Raw genomic sequence first — 9,743 nt, 5'->3', positions numbered from 1 at the left:
AAGTGCTTAGTGGACCTGGAGCATCATAACAATGGATCCAGTGTTAGTCCATGGTCAGGTAGGTTGAGGACAAATGTAGATACACATGTACCATACAAAGAGAAGGAAAAGGTAGATCAAACTTTTGTGTTTGATTTTTCAGCAAGTCACTCATATGGGGATGACTTTAGTGGCTCTAAGCAGAGCCTTGATGGGGAGCTTGGCATTCCGTCAGTGGTGGTTACTCTTGGTGTAAGGATACCTTGTTGACAGGTTAAGACATGATGGCTGCACTACCCATCATTATGCTTACATGGTTAAAGAAATACAGTAGTTTGAGTCCACCTATTTTGAACATGCACTTGGAAATTAAAAATGGGAAGATGCCATGAATAAGGAGATGGCAGCATTGGATGCAAATGCAACATGGGAGTTAGTGCCTTTGCCTAAGAAAACGAAGGTAATTTGATGTAAATAGGTGTATAAGGTCAAGCATAACTTAGTCAGTGAGCAAAGGTTGGTTACCAACAAGGGTTATGTACAGACCTATGGCATTGTGTATAAGGAGACATTCAGTTGGTTGTGCAAGAATGGCAACCATGAGAGCTGTCAATTGGTATTTACATCAGATGGATGTAAAGAATGCTTTCTTGCATGGTGATTTACAAGAAGTATACATGATGCAGCCGCCGAGTTATAAGAGCAATGCACACCCAAATTTTGTGTACAAGTTACGTAAAGCCTTATATACCTTGAAGTAGCCACACCTAGAGCATGGTCAAACAAGATTGGGGAGTATCTTGTTGCCACTGGATTTAATGCATATTTTCACTTTACGTGAAAAAGATAAATAGAGGGATCATGCTATTAGTCATTTATATGGATGACTTAATTATCACTGGTGATAATGATGCTGACATACATGATGTCAGAATGCTTTTAAAGTAGAAGTTTGTGAGATGAGGATTTGGGTGAGTTATGGTAGTTCTTCAATATAGAGTGGTAAGATAATCTCCTGACATTTTGTTGTTAGAGGCAGTATAGCTTGGACGTGTTGTCCAAGTATGGTATGATAGGCTATAAGCATATTTTAGTCCCATTGGAGCAAAACACAAAGCTTCCGCAAATATAGGTGAGCTTTTAGAGAACCCCACTATGTACAGGCGCATACTGGGTAGCTTGATTTACATGACCATTACTAGGCCAAACTTGAGTTATGTTGTTGGACTTGTGAGTTCAGTTTATGCAGTGCCCCAGGAAGCCACACTTGGATGTGGCTAGATAGATTCTTAGGTACATAAAGTCTATGTGGCTAGATAGATTCTTAGGTACATAAACTCTATAGTTGACTATGAACTTTTCTATGAAGGTGGCATAGAGACAGATGTTGATAAGGCTGATAGTGTGACAGATAGGAGATCTACTAGTGACTTTATGTTTTCTTTTGGGAGTGCTATTGTGAGTTGGAGGAACAAGAAATAGGATCTTTGTGTTGTGGGGAGAATTGGCAAGTTGATGGCTTTTGATGTTGAGTGACGTTCAATGGTCTTTGTTCCTCTGGAAGGAATAAGAAAGGCTAGTTATTAAATGAAAAGGTTAGAGGTTAACGGAAATTCCTAATGGGGTGGGGGGTTTTGCAAGTGATTGCATTTTATATTTTGTGAGTTTTTTTTGTCACATTGTTTTTTTAGCAAGCATAAGCAGAATTACATGGGATTTGTGTTAGTTGGGGAACTAAGAGATGTTAATAATTGGGGAGAAGAGAAGGAGGATCCAAAGGAACATAGACAAAATCATCAGAACAAGATTATGATTCTCGATTCCTCATTTGATTCATTGAAGCGACATTCATTATTTGAATAAATTGGCCTTTGATGGCGTCCCTTTTTGTGGCAGGATTCGTGTCACATCTTATGAGTAGGACCTATTTCTACATACCTCTTCCCATGTGCTTTTTATGCTTTTATGTATATTTAAGTGATTTTATGAAGCAAATATACATGAAGTACAAGAATTGAGTCACATGGACTCTTATTGAGCTGCTCTTATTGGCGAGGCTTGAAAGAATTACATCAACTTGTGAGGCTAATATAAATATCTTCACCAAGGATTAGAGATCATTGTGTTGTGAAGATTCTAGCTTTGTTTAGAGAGGTTTGTAATTTGAGGGAAAATTCCAAGCGATGGGTTGTACCATGGACCAGGCTTTCGCCCACCATGGTCGCCCCATCCAGAGATATACTTGGAAAGTTGTCGATGTTAAGGCCTTGGTGCAAATGTCCTCCAATGCATGAGTATGGATATGTACTCATGGAGCAACTGCTACATTAACTTAGCCAAAAGAATAGTAAGTTATAAGCTGAACAAAAATGTAATGGCGATTGGAAGATCGTTGGGAGTTGCTTGGGATATTCTACCATTTTTAGGTAGGCCATATATATAACTCCCTTGTGTTTGTTTTAGTTTTTTTTGTTACCACCTTGCAAACAACAGGTTCTTGTGTCTACTCCCTATTTTAGAGAATAGGTTCTTATGTTTGCCGCATAGCTTTTGCACTCATGTTTCTCATCCAGAGGGGTGACAAAAGCATTGTGCGTTTATCTTTGATACATTCATAAGTCTCCATTGTAGATGTGGGAATTGATTCTAGAATTTGTGGTTCAAGTGTTGTCGAGGTCGTAGGTACAGCTTCTCGTTAGTTACCATTGGGGTTGATTGAACACACGAGCTCTTGTGTAGGTGTTGAATGCACGAGAGGGGTTGAGTGGTTTGCTTAGTGTTGCTTGGGCCTCCATTCTTGTCGAATCTTAGGTGAAGCTGTTGGGGTTGAAGTCGATGGTGAGGTTGTCTTCACTTTGTTCGATTTTGGCAACCACATATGATGGGATTACCATCATATGGTGAGGCTGTCTTCACTTTGTTCGATTTTGGCAACCATATGATGGGATTACCATCATAGTATCCTTGTTGTTGAAGCACGTGCACAAACACCCATCATTGATGTACATTACAAATTGGTGGCTGATGCTTTTGGTGTTGAGGTTTCTTTCTTTGTGCAGGCTTAGGGGCTTTTTGATGCGCTTGGGAATCCAAGCTTTGGTATTACCTTGGTACTATCCTTGTGCTTGCAGTAATCTTTTTGGTACCCACACTTGTTGAGATTTTGGAGTTCTTTGAGGAACTCGCATAGGCTTTTGTGGACAATGTTGTGCAGTACTTTTATTTTTCACTGGCCTCTAAGTGCTATGTTGAGGAAGAGACTTTGATGATCGAGGCACCTAAATTGGATTCAAGTAACTGCTTCTCCACCCACATTTTGATACCATTAAGATACCTTAATTTTGGTTGTCTTGGTGGAGTTTTCTTTTTGGTGGAAGTGGAAGGTTGTGATCCCTCCTTCACATTGGTTGATGCTGATGTTACGGGTTTGAGACTCATGGGCGTTGTTGTTGACGAATGAGGCTAGAGTCTCTTGTGGAGTGGCTGTTGATGTGATGATGCTTTTGAGCATACAATCGTCTCCTGTTTTTGTGAGGGTGGTGAATGAGAAGTTGTCAAGGTCGAGGCTTTTTCTTTGAGTTCCTTTTTAGAGATAGATGGTTACACTTGGGGAACTTCATCAAGAATAGCTTTTAAATGCGAGGGCATTGGACTTTTTTGGTGAGGATAGAGTTGAGGGGATAGATGCTTTATCGAAGTTGGTCATTGATGCAAACGGTAGGTCATTATGTAGAGGGGCTTTTGTGGTGGAAGAGGCTTGTAACTTTTTGTGTTCAGCATCATAGAAATCCATTAGAGTTGGATTCTCTTCCGTGTAGTATGGTATTGTCAACTCTGTGTCATTGGACCATCATGATGACCCTATCGCTAGCAAAGCACAATGGTGCTTAGACAGCAATAGTCTATTTATGCCCCAAGATTAAATCTACTTCCAACACATACTCAATCACAAAAACTTACAAGTAAAAGGGTTAGTTTCAATATACATTGTATGCTCAAAGTACCCTAAACATGACATGTTCAAGTCTCGTGTGAATGGAATTCTATTCGGATAAGCCGTAAGTGTTGGTTGACCTAACAAATCCCATAACTCTAGGGTCATGAGATTTTGCTCTCATGTTGGATAAAGCTGTGCGCTTGAATTGTGGTGAGTTTGGTGGAAAGTTCTAATCTAACCATAATTCTTAGGATATTCTCAATAAGATATGTTAGAAGTTCCAGCTCCACCAAGGTCTCTTCCTCCCATTAATAGCAATTGCACAATGCCTGCGGGAGTGTTCAAGGTGATGTTTGCATAGATTCATCAATTGAATACAACGAGTCACCAAGGATGACATCATACTCAAGGGAATCTAGGGTAACATGGAATCTAAAGTCCACATTTCCACCGATTGTTTGAGTAGCATAGCTAAAGTAACCTAGAACTTCAATGTTTTGTCCATTGATACCTCTTACAAGACCATTGTCTTTAGGGATGATTTTAGATTGTGTCCCAATGACACCCAAGTGTCTATTGTCACATGATGTTATAAGTAGCTTGAGAGCTAATCAACACGCATTTGAGCTTAATATCATTGCCCGTAGGGAAATCTTACCATACCATGATAGAATCTTCAAGTGAAACCATGGATGTTTCAGTTTTTGTTTCAGCTTCAAATCCCGTTTCGATTTCATATTCCCATTCACTTTCATCCTCTTTCTGTCTTTCATCTTTTTCAATAGTTCCTAATGTGTACAATGGCACACTTGGTCCTCTGACAATTCTAACTGAGGTCTGTTTAGAAATTTATGAGTCATCACAGTCCTGTTCTATGTAGCTTTTGATATCTTAGTATAACTCATGTTTAGACTTTAAAGATGCAAGTGCTGCCCCTGTGTTGGCTTCACCACCAGGAGAGGAGAGCACTCCTCCAAATGAGGATTTGAGAGACTTCTTTAATTTTGTAAGGGATTAATGGAATTCCTCACATGTTTTTTCAATCGCATTAATCTTGCAATCTGCCTCTAATGACTCTTCTTGGCTTAATGAGTTCATTTCTGTAGGGAGTGTGTCTTTCTCTTGGAAGAAGGGGAAGTACTATTCCTTTGGTTTTTGTATTTGGTTGCCTTTTAGGTTTGACATTATGAGGTTTAATCACAACCGCCCGGTGATCATATATGACACTCAACAATGCTAAGCATGCTCTCCTAAGCTTGCCTTTTGCATTTCACATATGTTATCTGATCATGATTTTTAAGTCAGGGTGGTTGGGTGGATTTTAGTTTCTTGATTGGTCTATGATATGACGAATTAGAACTTGTTTCATCCTCACTTAGCGACATATTAGAACTTATTTCATCTTCTGACTTTCCTTGGATTGTTAGGTTTTCATTATGTTTACCTATGTAACAAGAACAAATTTTCTTTCGAGCTTTTGTATCCTGTGTCACACGTGTGGGTGTTGTGGTTTGTGTGGTAGCAAGTTAGGATGACGTCCTAAGTGATGTACTTCATGGATATATTATGAGAGTAGTCATTGTAATAGCATTAGCCTCTTATGAGGACCCTCATGACAGTTGCGGTTCACTAGGTAATCTCTTTTTGGAAGGAGGGTTAGGGTGAGCCATAACATTTTTGGCACCGCTGTGCAGAGGAGCCATCCCTTCGCTTTTTCTATTTTTTAACCTCTAATATACGCATAACCCATTGTCCATTATCTTGATTAATGGTTTCCCATGAAAATATGTGGATTTGATGGTGATTTGTGTGAGATTTGGTGTAAAATAACTCTCTTTTTTGTTTTTGAAAAGAATGCTTTTTGCTTAATTTTTACTTTTTGAAAAGAATGCTTTTTGCTTAATTTTTAGATTAATTTGTTATTTTTTTGGTTTTTCATGTTCTTAGGGCTTGCACATAGTTTGTATTAGGCTTAGTTTGTATCCATTGCATCAAACAATGCAATAGAATTCAATTTTTAGTGAATGTTAGCTCTCTTTAGTGTTAAACATAGAACTAAGATCATTAATTTTAGTTTAATTGTGTGTTTATTGTTGAAATTATTTAGATTAGAGTGTTATTAAGCATTAAGAGTAGCTAATATCTCAAAAAATTTATTAAAACCATAAAAAAATCCTTGAATTTGATTAATTTCTCTTAATGGACTGGTTTTTGTAATTAAGGATGATTAATCTTGTTCAAGAGGCCAAAAATTTAGAAAATGTGTTGATTGCGGTCTAAATTGATCATATGAGTAGTCGAAATCGGTATTTTTGAGTGTTTTGAGAGCATCTAAATACATCAAAACACCTAATCACATTAATTTTTTCATCAATTCGAGAAATTTGACTCTCTTTGCTTAAATTTTACCTTTAAAGGGGAGACCATAATTAAGAGTCTAATTAATCCTCTATTTTAGATTAATTTACACAATTGTTGATGCACAAAGCTTAGCATTCTCTTGCTCTATCCAATGATGTACTCAATTGTGTGAATTAATTAGGGATTAGTGGTTAATTAAAGTATTTGATTAGTGTAAAAGAGAAAAATTAATGAAAGGATTAATCTTGAATTAATCATTAATCACTTTTTCTTTACATAACTCATTAAGGCTAATGAGCATTCAATGAGTAGATGCTCATGAGTTGTCAATTTGTCCATTTTTTGGGGGTCATTTATGAAGGGTGTAAGGGGTGTCATTAAAAGGTTGACTTTTTTGATTCCCACTTACCTTTTTGGGAAAATGCCCATATCCCTTTCATTTTAAATTTAAACAATTTCTCTCTCCCAAAAAGGAAAATTCGTATTTTCCACTAGACTCTAAAAATAAATAAATAAACAAAATCACGGAACCTAAAAACTTCATGGTTCACGGAACCTTTTTTTAAAAAAATTCGTAGAACCTAAAAACTTCACAGTTCATGGAACCTTTAAAAATCAAAATAAAAATAATTCGCGGAACCTAAAAATTTCACGGTTCACGGAACTTGAAAACTTTACGGTTCACGAAACCTTTTTTTTAATTAAAAAAACGCGGAACCTAAAAATTTCATAGTTCACAGAACCTGAAAACTTTACGGTTCACGAAACCTAAGGTTCATGAAACCTTTTTTAAAAAAACAAAAAAAATAAATTTAATATTCTATGAAGTCTGGTTCACTGGGCGAACCATTTTCTACAATTTCAGGGAACTAGAGTTCACGCCAAAAAAAAAATCAAAATTTATAAAACTCGTGAAGTCCGTTGACGTGAAAAGGGGTTCGTCGGTTTTTTTTAAGACTATGGAAAACACCCCTGTTTAGAGGCCCTTATCTCCTAAACCTTATATCCGCCAATGAAGGCGTTCTAGGTCTCGTCGGAAAGCTGACATTGAGCTCTTCGACTTTGGATTTGGTCGTCCGAAAAGTCAAAATCGACCATTTTGGCCTCCGATCAGCAACCTCAAAATTCAACCCAAAAATCGAGGCAAAAAACAACCTAAAAATCATTTTTAAAAAATAGCGCGAAAACGACGACAAGCTATATTCAGGCTACTTTTGGAGGGCCTAAACGACAAAATCACGGATGACTTAGGGAAACAAAGTTATAGTACTCCAAAAATACAACAACTCCCTCATACAGAGTTTTTCAAATTTCCTTTTAGAACACCCTAAAAAACGTGCTGCGAAACAGGGAAAATTTATCAAACAAAAATTTCGTCTTGAGAAAGTGATAGGTGGAAAATAGGTTTTAGAACCTCTTCTTCCATCTGGGAAGTTACTAGCATATGCTTTTTTCGAAAAATTATCTCTCTAGTCGTTCACAAACGTATAGCGCCTAAGCTAATTAGGGCGAATGGACACCCGTTTGACCCAACGAAGAGTACGCCAAGCCTCTTGAGGCTATAACAGGCTGTGAGAGAATATAAACCGCAAAAAAAAAACTCTTTAAGGAGCATTTAGGCACTCCAACATGGCCACGATGAGGGAGTGTCAGGGATCACACAAGGACTAAACCCAATGGTTGACATCTTCAAGCCATTGCGATCTATGTCACAAATTCACCTCCCCGTACCATTGGTCATGCCTATAGCAAGCGTGTCATCAGGTTTTACACCCCCTATCACTTCAATCCCATTGGGATTTGGTCCCTTACCTAATATTCTCGCAAATCCTATAAGTACCGACCCTTTCCTGTGGAGATGCCCACACACTGGACATACTGACTAGTCTAGGAAGGGCGGTAGCCCAAGGACTCAATGAGTCTCTTCCAACAAGATCACTCACATATGGCCTCAGTGACTCATACAGAAATACAGCCGTACAAATTTTTAAAATTATGGACAAATATAATGGAACAACAAACCTTGTTCAATTCATTCAAATGTTTGAACAGAGATGTGAAGCCTTTGGAAATCCCAACTGTCCCACCAAGGTACATGCGTTGAACCTATGCTTAGAGGGAAAAGCTAGTCGATGGTTCATTACATTAATACCTGCGATCAAGACCAACTTTAAAACCTTGAAATCGGCCTTTATACATGGCTTTTCTAGACAAGGTGATCGGTGGAGTGCAACAACAGAACTCTATTCGATTGAGCGTTAACCAAATGAATCCATTGGAGATTTTATCCTTCGAATAAAACTCTTGGACTCACGTTGTGAGTCATGGGAAAAATTAAATGATGTTCAATTGAAGAGATGTTTCATAATGGACTTGAAGAATAATAGCTTACACAACTTCATCATTGTATCCAATCCGAAAACATTCGATTAATGTTGTAAAGAAGCAATACGTTTTTAGATGACAACATGCTAGAAGATGATCGTACTATGAGGTGTTCCTCATCTAAGCCAAGTGAAGTAATGGAAAAAGAAAGATTAATCTCGAAATTGACATTCCCGAAATTTTATGCAGCCTTTCTTAAAACCTTACAGCCAACATCTCTAAGAAAGGATGAAAACCTTCAAAACCAGACATCCTTAATGCCTCTACAAGTGAGGAATAAAATGCCTTGTGTTGAGTGCAATTACTATGACCATCCCAATCCTCATTGTGCATACAAGGTACCTGTTCTTTTATACTGCATATATTGTAAAACCTTTGATCACAATACTATAAAGTGTCCCAATTCATCCACAATTGACTCCAAACCTCCATCTCTCATGTACCAAATAGAAACAGTCCGAAGAGTAGAAACTACTTAGGAAGCACTTAATCGAACACTTCAGTGTTTCTATTGTCGTGGACCTGACAAGGTGGCAGACTGCACAGTTTGGAATACCTCCATGCCCATAGTCACTGACACCTTGCGACCCATGTGTGAACGATGTGGCATTGATCACATGTTCCAAGATTGCCCAAGACGAGTTGCTTCAATGCAACTTGTCTCACAAAATACAACTCTTTAACATCTTAAGTGTACAAAACGGGAAACTGGCCATGGTACCCTTGAATGTGCTTACACTCTTTACAAGCCAAAGCATAAGAAATAGTCAAAAAGAATGCAAAAGACAATACCTCAACATGGGTAGAAGAACATGCTTTAACATGCCATGTTTGGGGTATTTTGAACATACAATGTATATTGAAACTCACTTGCAAGTTTTTTGTAGTTGAGTATGTGTTGGAAGCAGAATTGATCTTGGGACATAAATGGACTATTGCTGCCCAAGCACCATTGTGCTTTGCTAGCAATAAAGTCATCATGATGGTCAACGACAAAAAGTTGACAATACCATCCTGCAAGGAAGAGGATCCAACTTTAATGGATATCTATGATGCTGAACGCAAAAGGATACAAGCCTCT

This window comes from Cibotium barometz, chromosome 27, assembly GCF_041138505.1.
Source record: "Cibotium barometz isolate CiBa-2024 chromosome 27, ASM4113850v1, whole genome shotgun sequence".
Lineage (NCBI taxonomy): Eukaryota > Viridiplantae > Streptophyta > Polypodiopsida > Cyatheales > Cibotiaceae > Cibotium > Cibotium barometz.
This window is presented reverse-complemented; position numbering follows the sequence as displayed.